Genomic DNA, 15,188 nt, shown 5'->3' with positions numbered 1-15,188 from the left:
TTTTTTGAATGACCACCCAGAAGTGTACAATACCGCTGCGGTATTTTCCCTCCAGGAGTTTTTTCGCCACAACTTTTTTGTGAATAGAGCCCACTGTCTAAAAAAGTTACCTGATTTCTCCAGAAATATTGTCTAAAAAGTGACCAGCTGTCTCCAGATATATTGTAAAAAAAGTGACCTAATTTCTCCACAAATATTGTCTAAAAAGTCACCTGCTGTCTCCAGATATATTGTCTAAAAAGTGACCTGCTTTCTCCAGATATATTGTCTAAAAAGTGACCTGCTGTCTCCAGATATATTGTCTAAAAAGTGACCTGCTGTCTCCAGATATATTGTAAAAAAAAGTGACCTAATTTCTCCAGAAATATTGTCTAAAAAGTGACCTGCTGTCTCCAGATATATTGTAAAAAAGTGACCTGCTGTCTCCAGATATATTGTAAAAAAAGTGACCTAATTTCTCCACAAATATTGTCTAAAAAGTGACCTGCTGTCTCCAGATATATTGTCTAAAAAGTGACCTGCTTTCTCCAGATATATTGTCTAAAAAGTGACCTAATTTCTCCAGAAATATTGTCTAAAAAGTGACCTGCTGTCTCCAGATATATTGTCTAAAAAGTGACCTGCTGTCTCCAGATATATTGTAAAAAAAGTGACCTAATTTCTCCACAAATATTGTCTAAAAAGTGACCTGCTGTCTCCAGATATATTGTCTAAAAAGTGACCTGCTTTCTCCAGATATATTGTCCAAAAAGTGACCTAATTTCTCCAGAAATATTGTCTAAAAAGTGACCTGCTGTCTCCAGATATATTGTCTAAAAAGTGACCACCTGTGACCTGTCACCAGATATATTGTCTAAAAAAGTTACCTGATTTCTCCAGAAATATTGTCTAAAAAGTGACCAGCTGTCTCCAGATATATTGTAAAAAAAAGTGACCTAATTTCTCCACAAATATTGTCTAAAAAGTCACCTGCTGTCTCCAGATATATTGTCTAAAAAGTGACCTGCTTTCTCCAGATATATTGTCTAAAAAGTGACCTAATTTCTCCAGAAATATTGTCTAAAAAGTGACCTGCTGATCCTGACAATTAACAAGGTTGGCCAAATTTTCGAATCCCACTGTATATATCCTTTTTTGGGGGGGTGGGGAGTATGGGGGGTGGCATCCGTGGCTGGGGTGAGCCCACTCACTACTTTTTCCAGGACTATGGCCCACCCATGACCACGCCCATGACCACGCCCACGACCACGCCCACATTCTGCTGCATGGCCACGCCCATTTTTAGTGTCGGGGTAGAGTCCACCCACCTTTTTTCCCAGGACTAGACCCCTGCGTATAAGCGATCTTCAGGTAGGGATTAACATAGTAGTGTAAGAACTGTGAAGAAAGTTAGTTCCTTATGAGAAAAAAGTATACCTTCACCCCTCTTCTTGCGTCTGAGAGCATGAGGCCTGAGGAGAGTTGCATCTTACTTGCGTTTTCTTAGAGGTCCAGATAGGTGATAACGGCCGGGAGGATTGCTTTTGGGGAGAGCTGGCAGGGGGTACTTGCAGGCCAAGCTTGCGCAGGAGGCGTGAGCCATCTTCAGGGGAAGCGGCAGCATGGTTGACTCCGTTGTGAAGCACAAGAAGTTTAAAGGGAAAGCCCCAGCGATACTTAATTTGTGCTTTGTTAAGCGCAGCAGTGATTGCTTTCATCTTACGCCTCTTCTCCAACGTTACGGGGGAGAGATCCTGATAGATTTGAATCTTGTGGCTTTCAAACGTAATATCCGATTTCTGGCGCGCTTTCTGTAGTATTTGCTCTTTAATCAGAAAGTCTTTTAAGCACATTATAATGTCCCTAGGAGGGGATTCAGGGGTCGGCTGAGGTCGCAGAGCTCTATGGACCCTGTCGCAAATGAAGCTTTCAAGGGGCAGCTCAGGTAGTAGGAGAGAAAAGATTTGACTTACAGTTGCTGGAAGATCCTGGTAAGTTTCAGGTAGGCCCCTGATGCGTAGGTTATTGCGACGGGTTCTGTTATCAAAGTCCTCGGATTGAGATTGCAATGCCCATACCGACTCTTTAAGGATGTTATATTCTGCTTTTAAAGCTTTGTGCGCGGCCAGAAGTTCGTCGTGCTTCGTTTCTAAGACGTTGGTTCTGTTCCCCAGCGCAGAAATCTCCTGCGTCAAAGAGGCCTCCACGCGCCGGAGCTCGGATTTAAATTTTCCTACCAGCCTGCCGCACATTCGGTCGAGACTTTCCTCCAGGTCCGATCTGGAGAGGCCTCTTTCCCTCCCTGCTTTAGATTGAGTCCAATCCGGGCCTGACTCAGGTAAAGAATTCAGCGATGGTGCTGGGGAGCCGCGGCCATCTTGAGACATCGTGACAGAGGAGCGCGGCCTAAGTAGGTAATCAGTCACCGGTTTCTGTCTCCCCGATGTTCCGGTCCTTTTTTGCCTCCGGGACATGCACAACAGCTGAGGGAAGGGGCTGCTTGAAATTTCGCTTTCTGTAAGTGCTTCGAAGCCCCAGGATAAGGCTAAATAGAGCCCGTCTCTAGCAGAGCTGCATCAGGCTTCTTCTGCTCTCTAGCGCGCCGCGCATGTGCCCCGTAATGTGTACTTCTCATGCGGCCATAGTTGCCTGCTTTGCCTACATATCCCATCACCACCTGCGTGATCCTTAGCCTCCGTTACCATAAATCCCACCAATCACACCTACAGTACCTCGTACACCTGCTACCAGGGCCGGACCTAGACTTTTTGGCGCCTGAGGCAAAAAAAAATTTTCCGCCGCCGCCACCCCCCCCCCCCCGGTGTGTGTGTGGGGGGGGGGCGCTCTGGGGGGCCGCCGAGCTGGAGGGGTAGCTGGCAGGATGGGGGTATTGGGCCTAGCGGCGGGGAGGGGGTCGTACCCCCCCCCTCCTTCGCCTGGGTCCCCCAAACTGCGCTCCCCTCCAGCCTTACATAGAAGAAGCAGCCGCTATTTGTAAGACGCACGGGCGGGGAGGACTCACCTCTTCCCAGCGTGCGCTCCACTGACATCACTTCCTGCAGCGTTGCAGGAAGTGACGTCAGTGGAGCGCACGCTGGATCGAGGAAGAGGTGAGTCCTCCCCGCCCGTGCCTCTTACAAATAGCGGCTGCTTCTATGTAAGGCTGGAGGGGAGCGGAGGACGGGGGACCCAGGCGAGGGAGGGGGGGGGGGTCCGACCCCCCCTCCCCGCCGCTAGGCCCAATACCCCCGTCCTGCCAGCTACCCCTCCAGCTCGGCGGCCGACTCCCCGCACGGACGGGCGGATGCCGCCCCTGGAAATTTGCCGCCTGAGGCAAAAGTTTCACCCCGCCTCATGAGCGGGCCAGCCCTGCCTGCTACCAATCAGCCCTGGTCCACATTCCTGCGCCCCAATAAGCGTGTCCGCGGCATACAGGTCATCCTATTGGTGGGTTCTTCAGTCCTTATTACCATACCTCCCTCTTGGAACCCCATCCACAGAACCATCTCCATTGCAACCTCTCCTCCTATTGCACGCTATTCCTTCATCCCGTTCTAACACCATAGTGCACTCATTCTATATATAACAAATAACATATTCGCACAGTATGGCAGCTGCTTGCCCTACTAAACAAGATGGTATAGAATTCTATATACAAAATGTCCATAACAATTCTAGACATTCGTCTCATCAACTGTATGAACTATATAAAATGTACTTATCATAGGAATCTTAAAAACATCCTAAAATCATAACAAACATAAAAAAACTTACTATTGAGCCCCTCTTATTAGTCATCTGAAATGAAGCAGTTTAAATCCAGCTCCATGTTTAACTACTTGAGGACCACAGTGGTAAACCCCCCTAAAGACCAGGCACATTTTCTCTAAAATGGCCACTGCAGCTTTAAGGCACAGCTGCAGGGCCGCACAACACAGCACACGAGTGATTCCCCCCCCCCGCCCCCTTTTCCCCCCACCAACAGAGCTCTGTCACATGGCTGTCCCCAGTACAGCGCTGCTGCTGATCACAGTAAAGACGGCGGTTTCGCAGTCTAACAGTCTCCCGAGCGGCAATAGCCCCGAGCAGGTGATGCGTGCGCAGCCTGCGTGCGACCTCCGGCAAAATGCAGCCCCAGGACTTGACACCAAACGGCGTTAGGCGGTCCTGGGGCTGCCGCCGCAGCCACGCCCATGGGCGTGGAGCGGTCTCCAGGTAGTTAACCCCCTAGGTGTAAGGGTTTTCAATTCGAATATCCATCTTGTTTCGGACGTTGATATTTCCCTTTTCTTATGACATCCCCTCTACTTCGACACAAGTTTTTGAATCCCACAAAATTTTAAAAGGGATGGATCAATGTCTTGCTTTAACCTAAAGTATAAAGAGAGAATCATTGAACATGTTAGGAATATAGAGAGGGGTTTCCAGGAGCACAGTGCCCCTGGAAACCCCTCTTTATATTCCTAACATGTTCACATGATTCTCTCTTTTAATTTTCTCTTGGTTCTTCCCACGTACTGCAGCCCACATGGGCACCATAGTAAGTACACCACGTGGGTACTGCAGCAGTGGATGAACTCTTTAATATCATACATTTTTCCAGTTTGGTTCGACACAACATTCCCTAACCTTACCCCACAAGCTTTCTCACAGGGTGTACACTTTTTGCATGGAAATAAATCTTTTTGTCCCCAACTATCTGTGCCTCTCCTATTTGGTCCGTCAATATATGTTTTTACTAAGCTTCTCTGCAAATTTCCTGAGCGCCGATCAATGAATTTTGGTTTTTCAGGGATACTTTTGCTCAGAATGCAGAGGCGTAGCTAGGGTTTTCAGCGCCCGGGGACACCGAATATTAGTGTGCCCCCTAAAGGGACACTTGTGGCACGCTATGCGCCCTGCGCCAAAAAAGTGGTGTGGCCACCTTCATGACCACCATGTACCCATCCTCTGATGGCTACTTCCAGTAGGATAATGCACCATGTCACAAAGCTCAAATAATTTCAAATTGGTTTCTTGAACATGTTACATGACAATGAGTTCACTGTACTAAAATGGCCCCCACAGTCACCAGATCTCAACCCAATAGAGCATCTTTGGGATGTGATGGAACGGGAGCTTCATGCCCTGTATGTGCATCCCACAAATCTCCATCATCTGCAAGATGTTATCCTATCAATATGGGCCAACATTTCTAAAGAATGCTTTCAGCACCTTGTTGAATCAATGCCATGTAGAATTAAAGCAGTTCTTAAGGCGAAAGTGGGTCAAACACCGTATTAGTATGGTGTTCCTAATAATCCTTTAGGTGAGTGTAAATACATAATATGGTAGGACATTACACTAGGAGTGTGGTAGGATTCAGGCTCAGACCAAGCCACCGAACTGCTGATTTTTCCATCAGTGGGCCCTGGCCGCCCCGCCTCCTGGGTGCCCCAGTGCTGAGAAGGAGGGGGCACAGCGCAGGAAGGAGGGGGGAAATTGGGCACAGAGCGGTGGGGAGGGGGGGAAGCCTCCCCTCCTCCCTCACCTAGGGCCCCCCCTTCCACTCTCCCCCACCCTCCAGAATTGCAGCCAGCCAGCGGCAGCAGCGGGGAATAGCTTACCGAGAGTCAGATCGATAGCTCTGCATGCTGCTGGTCTGGTCTTCTGCACTGCACTGTCCAATCACGCTCTCGCAGTACTTCCTGTGAGAGCGTGATTGGGCAGTGCAGGAGACGGAGACCAGCAGCGGCACGCAGAGCTATCTGATCCCGGTAAGTGATTCCCGCTCGCTGAGGCTGCAATTTTGGAGGGGGGAGCTCGAAAGGGGGGGCCCTAGGTGAGGGGGGGGGGCCCGAGGTGAGGGGGGGAGGCTTCCCCCCCCTCCCCGCCGCTCTGTGCCCGATTTCACCCCTTCCAAGCTGGGGAGAACTTAGACCACCTGGCTCTATGCCTACCTAACTGGGGGGGGGGGAGCGCAGAAGGGGGGCTCTAGGTGAGGGGGGAGGCTTCTCCCCCTCCCCACTGCTCTGTGCCCACTACCCCCTTTTCCAGCATGGGGGCCCCCACTAACTGGGGACCTGCCTTTGTGGGGATATCTACCGCCAATCTGATTGCATTTTGTGAGGATATCTGCTGACAATCTAATTGCATTTTGTGGGGATATCTGCCACCAATCTGATTGCATTTTGTGGGGATATCTGCTGCCAATCTAATTGCATTTTGTGGGGATATCTGCAGCCAATCTGATTGCATTTTGTGGGGATATCTGCTGCCAATCTAATTGCATTTTGTGGGGATATCTGCCGCCAATCTGATTGCAATTCGTGGGGGTATCTGCTGCCAATCTGATTGTATTTTGTGGGGATATCTGCTGCCAATCTGATTGCATTTTGTGGGGATATCTGCTGCCACTCGAATTGCATTTTGTGGGGATATCTGCTGCCAATCTGATTGCATTTTGTGGGGAAATCTGCCGCCAATCTGATTGCATTTTGTCGGAAAATGTGCTGCCATTTGACTACTTGATGAATTATCATGAGGCATGTAACTACTTGATTATTTTATCTAAAATGTATCTGGTCGGACCTAATCTCTGTGAATAACACAGCTACTTATTTTGTGTTTTTTTTTTTTTTTTAAAGTCTGCCCATGACTCATGACCACACCCATGTTCCAGTTCATGGTGACACTTATTTATTTTTGCTGCGGCGCGCTGCATGCGCCGCATGTGGACGTATCCCTATTGGAGACTGTCCTCAGACGTGCTCACAATCTATTCCCTACCATAAAACCATAAGATCATGCAAAATTTGTAGAGTACATGTGTATGTGAGCCCAAAATGGGGGGGGGGGGGGGGAGGAGGAGAGGGGGGAGGAGGAGAGGGGGGTGGGCCCCAGGCTGAAACTTCCTTGGTGGGCCCTTAGTGTCCCAGTCCGACCCTGGTAGGATTAGATTGTGCGCTCCTATGAGGACAGTCAGTGACAAGACTATGTACTCTGTAATGTGCTACAGAACCTGTCAGTGCTATATAAATACATAATAATATGGTAGGACATTACACTAGGAGTATGGTAGGATTAGATTGTGCACTCCTATGAGTCAGTGACTATGTACTCTGTAATGTGCTGCAGAAGATCATGATGTCAGTGCTATAATAATAATATGGTAGGACATTAGGACTACTATGACCATGGTAGTGATTAGATTGTGAGCTCCTCTGGCTCACTCAGGCATGGTGGTGGTGTGCTGTCTGGGCTCAGGCCGCCTGAAGCCTATTGGGGTCTCTGGCCAGAGGCCTCAGGCCCACACTAGGCCTCAGGCAGCCTGTCTGGTGGTTTGGTGGGCAGTGGAAAGGGGGGGAGGGGTTGCTGGTGTGTCTGGGAGTGAGGAGGGGTGTCGCAGTAGCCAGTAAGCTGGCCAAAAACATACAAAAGTCAACCATGTTGCAGCGCAGCCTACAGCTACTGGATGTATGGCAGGCAATATTTATATTTTTTTAATAAGCAAGCAAATAGCAATGCTATAATACATCCTCCTATTCTGACTGTCACCCCCCTTCCCCCCAAGCAGGCTGCTGTCACAGCAGGACCAGAAGAATTCAAGGGGGGGGGGGATGACAGTCAGAATAAGAGGATTTATTGCATTTATTGCAAATGAGTCAGTCGGGCAGTCGGTGGCTGGCTGGCCTGGTGCTGCACTGCAGACAGTGAGTGGTGCTGTGTCGTAGTAGCCAGTAAGCTGGCCAAAAACATACAGTCAGCCATGTTGCAGCGCAGCCTACAGCTACTGGATATAATGGCAGGCAATATTTATATTGACTTTTTAATAAGCAAGCAAATAGCAATGCTATAATACATCCTCCTATTCTGACTGTCTGCCCACCTACCCCCCCCCCCCCCCCCCCCCCCACCATCCCCCGGGCAGGCTGCTATCACAGCAGGACCAGAAGAATTTATGACAATCTAGGAGGATTTATTGCATTGCTTGGCTTGCTCATTAAAAATCAATATAAGCTGCCATAATCCAGTCCAGTGTATCCAGTCCACTAGTGCTGTCTGAGTCTAATCTCTGCTGGGTTTCCTGGGAATGGATCTTACGATCTTTTCCTGGCTGGGGGGGGGCGCCGGGCGGACTGGGGAACAAGGCCCAGGCTGGACTGTATATATTTTTTCACATGAGTCAGTCGGGCAGTCGGCGGCTGGCGTGGTGCTGGAAACAGTGAGTGGTGCTGTGCACTTACTAGCTGCCTCTCTGACTGTCTCGCTCGGTGGTGGGTGGCTGTGGCTTGCTGGCTGCGCCTGGCTCTGGCTGCGACCACTCACACTGTGCTGGCTCCCTGCTCCCAGCGTCGTCGGCTCCTCCCCCCGTCACCCGAGCAGAGCGAAGGGCTTGGGACTGTTTCCCGCTCTGTGCAGCATTCCACTGCAATCATGGACGCTGTGCAGCGGTGCACCGATATGTGACGTGTGACGTCACTGGGAGAGGGAGATCGGGCCGGGAGACGGCGGCCCGGCGCTGCGGAAATAAATAAAAAATAAGCACCCTGCTGCGGCGCCCCTAGGCATACCTCCCAACATTTTAAAATAAGCAACCGGGACACTGGTCACACCCCTAACCACACCCCCTAACCACACCCCCAACACGCCTACCATCGTTTTTTTGATGATTTTTTTTTAATTAAATATTTATACCCTTATATTTTTTTTAATAAGTATACCCTCATACACCCTGCCCGTGGGTGGGGAGGAGGGTAAGGGTGCCTGTGGGTGGGGAGGAGGTTGGGGGGGCTTGCCTGGGCAGATAATGGAGGCGGAAAAACTGATCGAGGCTCCAGCCGCGGTAATGAGGCATGCGGGAGCTTCACTGCTTCCTCCCTCCCTCTCTCTGAATACCCCCTATGTATGTCTGTGTGCCCCCCTCCCCTTCCTGTAGGCAGAGTGAGCGCAGCGGAGCGGGCAGTCGGGTCCTCTTACCGCTGATGCACGCGTACACTGTCTCTGGCATCCGACCTCCATGTGCTTCCTGTTTACTATGACGTCACAGGAAGCACATGGAGGTCCGATGCCAGAGAGACAGTACGCGCCGGCGTGCATCAGCGGTAAGAGGACCCGACTGCCCGCTCCGCTGCGCTCACTCTGCCTACAGGAAGGGGAGGGGGGCACACAGACATACATAGGGGGGTATTCAGAGGGAGTGAGGAAGCAGTTTAGCTCCCGCATGCCTCATTACCGCGGCTGGAGCCTCGATCAGTTTTTCCGCTTCCATTATCTGCCCAGCCGGCCGGGATTCAAGAGGGGGGGCCCGGGACAGCGGGAGGGCCCCCCCAAATCGGGAGAATCCCGACCAATCCGGGACGGTTGGGGGCTATGCCCCTAGGGACCCAGCGCCTGGGGGCACATGAGACACCCCGCCCACCCCAAGCTACGCATCTGTCAGAATGGGATCATTCCTGAGCACTCTCCAATATTTTTTAATAATTTGTTCCACCTTCCAGTACTGTGAATTGTAATCCAATAATACCGCATATTCTATCTGATTGTTTTGTAAGTGATCCCCTTTATTACGTATGAATTCTTCCCTTAGTTTTTTCCCTATTTCCCAGGCAGTTTTCATCAGTTCCTCCAGATTGTATCCCTTCTCCACAAACCTGTCAACTAAAGTATCTACCTGATTGATATAGTCTAAGTAGTTGGAACAGTTCCTTCTAATCCTACTAAACTATCCTTTTGGAATATTTTTTAGCCATTTCGGATGATGGCAACTATTAGTTGGTATACAAGCGTTACGATCTGTTTGCTTAAAGCGGACCCAAACAAACATTTTTTTTTAATTCAAAATATTTAGTTGCACCACTCTGACACATACAAAGATAAATAAACACTCCAAGCCTATGAGCATTTCAGTGCATGCTTTTCACCCTTCTCTTTGCATAACTAGGGTTATACAGGTGGCAGCCATTAGCAATTCCCTCTTTTGCCGGACACCACCTACTCCACCAGTTTGCCGGATTCTGTCCCGGCAATATAAAAGGAAGGGAGGGGTTCCTCCAATAAATGTAAAATATTTTATATTTGTCATCATGCAGCTGAAAAAAGGTTGCTATTTATTATTATAATTTAGAAAATAGATTTAAGCAGCCCATACACTCAGCCGATTTTCTGGCCGACCGATCGATCGCGATCGATCGATCGATCGATCGATCGCAAATCGGTTGGCCAATCGACCGATCGACGGCCGATTTCGATCGATTTCGATGGATTTCCATCGAACTAGCAGGGTGGAAAATTTAGGTCGATCTGATGAGATTGCTTATCAGTTTGCATTGGCCTTAATGGAAATCTGATGGCAAAAAAATGCCATCAGATCGAATTTCAACAGATTTCAAACTGAAATCTATTGGAATTCTATCCTGGTAAAAAATGTTCTAAAAACGCATCAGATAGATCATCAGATGCATTTCTTATCTGTCTGCTGCCAATCTGACGAGTGTATGGGCACCTTTATTCCTGAAATCTTGTATTTTTAATTTGGGTCCACTGTAAAGAAGGTTTTTGTACCTAACTGTTCCCCTCTTTTGTGTATGCCTATATCCAGAAAATCTATTTCATCCTCACTCCATTTAGCAGTTAGTTTTATACCAGCATTATTATCATTGAGCCAGCTCAGGTAATTTTTTAATTCATCTAAATCCCCCTCCCATATCCAAAATAGGTCATCAATAAACTTTGCATAATTTTTTACCTTAACATCATCTCCTTGCTGTAGGACATCCTTCTCCCATCTATCCATGAAAATGTTAGCTACACTGGGTGTGTATTTTGCCCCCATTGCGCATCCAAGGGTTTGGAGGTAATAATTTCCTCCATACCAAAAGTAATTATGTTTGAGTGAGAATTCCAATAGGTGTAAAATTATGTCAACCTGTTCTTCCTTTAGAATCCCTTGTTCCTCAAACGCTTTCTGAACTGACTCCAGGGCTATATCATGCGGTATTATTGTGTAACGGGACGAGACATCCGCCGTTACTAAATATGATTTTCCATTCATTATGACTCGCTCCAAGTTTTGCAAAAACTGCTTAGTATCCTTCAACAGGTATGGTAGAGACCTCAATACTGGCTGCAGGAATTTGTCAATAAATTCTCCAAGTCTTTGGTTAAGAGAGCCAATTGCCACTTATAATGGGTCTTCCTGGGGGTTTTTCTGCATCTGCATATATATAATGTGAAATAGAGACTCTGTTTATGAAGGATTATTATGATGCAATAGGGACATTATGAAAAGTTAGGGATCTAAGATTGTTGAAACTGCTCTGCTCCGTGAAGCGCATACCAAGTGCAAATAGAGGGTATACCCCCTAAAGGGATTGCGCACCTGAGCTTGGAGTTGCATACTGTGTATTGAATTTGCTGGTAGTGTTTGGAGGAGCGCAATAGCCACTTAGAAAGAAACCAGATACTTACTTAAGGAGAGAGGAAGGCTCTGCGTACTAATGAGCCTTCCCTCTCCTCTGCCGGTGCCCTCAGTGCAGCGCTGGCTCTCCCATTCAAACCCCTCGCTGCGGGGGACTTTGGAAGTCTTCGGGAGCCGAGTCCTCCCGAAGACAGGCGGCTTCATACTGCGCATGTAAGATTGCGTGATAGAGGGCACTCGTCTCGCACGCGCGCCATATGGAGCGGCCCATCTTCTGTAGTACTCAGGCTCCTGGAGACTTTCCAAAGTCACCTTCACCGGCAGAAGGCGTAGTATTTCAACAATTTAGTCAAATACTGCTCCCAGGGACAGCGCAGCACCGCGGGCACCGGGAGAGGAGAAGGCTCATTAGGAACCAGAGCCTTCCCTTTCCTTAGGTAAGTATCTGGTTTCTTTTTTTCTAAAATGGTTCCCAATGACTTTAAGGGCTGATTCACACTACAAGAGCTTTTTAAACGCTAGAGATTTTAAAAGCTCTTGCTAATGCAATGCTATGGGGGATTTTTACAAATCCTGTGTGAACACTCACATAGGATAACATTAGCAAGAGCTTTTAACTACTTAAAGACCGCCTAACACCAAGTGGCGTAAAGTCCTGGGGCAGTGTTTTGCTGGGGATCACTGCTTGAATGACAGAGCTCCGCTCCATCATCAGTCTCCCAGCGGTGATCGACGCTAGGAGACTGTTAGATGGCAAAACCGCCATCTATTTACATTGTACAGCGCTGATGCCTATGAGAGCCGATCACTGTAATTGGCTGGGGGGGGGGGGGGGGGGGTAGAGATGGAGTCTACAAAAATAATATTAAAATGTACATTTTTATAAAAAACAAAAAACAAAACAAAAACCACTTATAAATTAATAAAAAAAATAGAATAAAACCCTGCAACAGCAATCAGAGCCCACCAACAGAAAGCTCTGTTGGTGAGCAGAAAAGGGGGAGGGGAAATCATTTGTGTGCTGAGTTGTATGACCCTGCAGCGAACTTTTAAAGCTGCAGTGGCCTGAATTGTAAAAAATAGCCTGGTTACTAGGGGGGTGTAAGCCTATGGTCCTTAAGTGGTTAAAATCCCAAAGTGTTTAGAAAAGCTCTTGTAGTGTGAATGTACCCTAACCGGTATTTTCTGTCACCTGGTTCAACTTACCAAAACTTTATCAGGTGACATGGCGCAGGTGACTGTAAATAATTTACTTGCCAGATGCCTATTCCAAGGACCATGCATCCAAACTTATCAGGTGGTTGTGCTAAATATATAACAGCATTTTTTTTAAAGAAGGTAGAATTTTACTTGGTACTTAACTTTACTTACTGCACACACAAGGGGCTGGCACCACAAAGATAAAGGTAAAAATAAGCTCTTTATTAAAGTGTCATTAAAATGACATAAAAGTCAAAAAGGTTTTGGTGGTGACAGAGCGCTGTTTCAAGCTATAGAAGCTCTTCTTCAAGCTACTCAGCTTGGCTTGACTTTTATGTCATTTTAATGACACTTTAATAAAGAGCTAATTTTTACCTTTATTTTTGTGGTGCCAGCCCCTTTTGTGCAGATTCTGATTGATCTCTTTGGTACTGAGATCGTGGACTTGGGCACACAACAACTGCTTTTTGACTTGGGTGCTCCTCCATCTCTCAGTTGTTAACTTTACTTACTAAATTTTCTTAGATTTTACTTTGCAGTTTTATTATTGTACACTAGATGGAGATATTGCAGTTAGTTGTTAACTTCATTGTGTTGCAGCTTTTCTTTCTCCACTGTAGTGGGTCGGGGGAAAATGAGTTGAACTTACCTGGGGCTTCTAATGGTCCCCGCAGACATCCTGTGCCCGCGCAGCCACTCACCGATGCTCCGACCCCGCCTCCAGTTCACTTCTAGAATTTCCGACTTTAAAGTCTGAAAACCACTGCGCCTGCGTTGCTGTGTCCTCACTCCCGCTGATGTCACCAGGAGTGCACGGCGCAGGCACAGACCATACTGGGCCTGCACAGTACGCTCCTGGTGACATCCGCAGGAGCGAGGACACGGCAATGCAGGCGCAGTAGTTTTCAGACTTTAAAGTCTGATATTCCAGAAGTGAACCAGAGGCGGGGCCGGAGCATCAGTGAGTGGCTGCGCGGGCACAGGATGTCTGTGGAGGAAAATTAGAAGGCCTGGGTAAGCCCCCCTACAGTATTCCTTTAATTTGACATATAGTAGAATGTTGTAAATTATTCAGGATACCCACCTTTACATTAATTATCCTGGTTTCATTTTTAGAAACATTTCCTTTGTGTATTCATTGCTGCACATTGGTATGTAAGCCCAGCCTCTCAATGATGGTCTGCCTAGGCTGTTTATTATGCAGCTTTATTCTCCCAGTGCATTCTGGGAGAACAGGGCCCATATGCAATTCACTTTTTCTCTTGCGTGATCTCCTAGGAGATATTTTACATCTTCTCTTTAAATAAGCTTTTTAGCACTTTACAATTGAAAAAGTACCCAAACATAGGGGGAAAAATATCAACATTATTTTAAGTATTTTCTTGCTTGTTGGTGGCTTAAAAGGCATTTTATGACAAGGCCTTAAAATATCACCTAGGAGAAAAGGTGAATTGCATATGGGCCCAGGGGCATTATGCAATTAGTTTTTTCCTCCTGTGTTTTCTCGTAGGAGATCACTTTTCATCTTCTATTTAAAATAACTTTTCAACATCAAAAATTTGGTGGAAAAGTACTTTCAAAACTATTTTAAGTATTTGTTTTTGCTTGCTGGTGAATTAAAAAGTATTGTATTGGCAAGTTGGAAAATATCACGTGCGAGAAAACTCAGAAGAAAAAGTTATTTTATTATATTTTAACACCCAGGCCCATATGCAATTCACTTTTTCTCCTGAGTTTTCTCCCAGGAGATAATTTTTAATCTTCAGTTTAAATTAACATTATAGCGCTTTGCAATGGAAAAAGTACCAACATTAGGATGAGAAAGTAGTAGAGAAAAATAGTCAAAATTATTTTTAGTATTTGTTTTCTTGCTGGGGATGTAAAAGGCATTTTATTTACAAGTTCTGAAAATATCACCTAGAGAAAACTCAGGTGAAAAAGTGAATTGCATATGGCTGCTAGTCATAAAATGCCCCTTAAACCAAGCAAGCAAGAAAATATGCAACATCATTTTGATAGTACTTTTTTACCAATGGGTACATTTTCAATAGTAAAATGCTTAAAAGTTATTTTTAAGAGAATATGAAGATTATCTCCTAGACCTAGGAGATAACGCAGGAGTAAAATTTAATTGCATAAGTTCCCAGATTTTGTTTCTTATCACTTCAGAACACACAACAGACAAACATACTAAAGATATGCACCTGCCAGCAGTAAAGATGTCACCACCTGTGATAAATTTCAGAATGTAAATCAAGGTGAGCGAAGACTTTACATGGGGCAAACACTGACTAAATGATTGTAAATTAATATTGTAAAAATAAGCTGTCATGAACTCACCTGTGGCACGTTGTGTTGGTTGCAGCTGAGCTGCAACTAGCCAGTTCGGCTTGCTATACAGCTCGCGTGCTATACAGCTTCTAAGGTCAGCAGTTCTTAACCTTCCTGGCGGTACGGGGTAAGCCGCGCAGGAGGTTTTCTCCGGCCCTGCTCGGCCGATTTTCTTACTTTTTTTTTTTTGCTGGACGCAGCTAGCACTTTGCTAGCTGCGCCAGCACACTGATCGCCGCCGCCCCGCGCCCGATCGCCGCTATCCGTTGCGGCGCGCGGG

General features: G+C 47.0%; 1 protein-coding gene across 1 annotated transcript in view; it reads left to right on the top strand.

Moving 5' to 3' along the window:
- Nucleotides 1-9,041: 9,041 nt before the first annotated feature.
- Nucleotides 9,042-15,188, top strand: part of HVCN1 (hydrogen voltage gated channel 1) — a 126,843-nt gene continuing 120,696 nt past the window's right edge. The window contains exon 1 of the mRNA XM_068245471.1: nt 9,042-9,062. The gene's annotated coding sequence lies outside the window, so the exon portion shown is untranslated. The remainder of the gene's footprint in view (nt 9,063-15,188) is intronic.

The sequence above is a fragment of the Hyperolius riggenbachi genome, chromosome 1, assembly GCF_040937935.1.
Source record: "Hyperolius riggenbachi isolate aHypRig1 chromosome 1, aHypRig1.pri, whole genome shotgun sequence".
NCBI lineage: Eukaryota > Metazoa > Chordata > Amphibia > Anura > Hyperoliidae > Hyperolius > Hyperolius riggenbachi.
The sequence above is the reverse complement of the archived record's forward strand: the minus strand, read 5'-3'. Positions and strand labels throughout refer to the sequence as shown.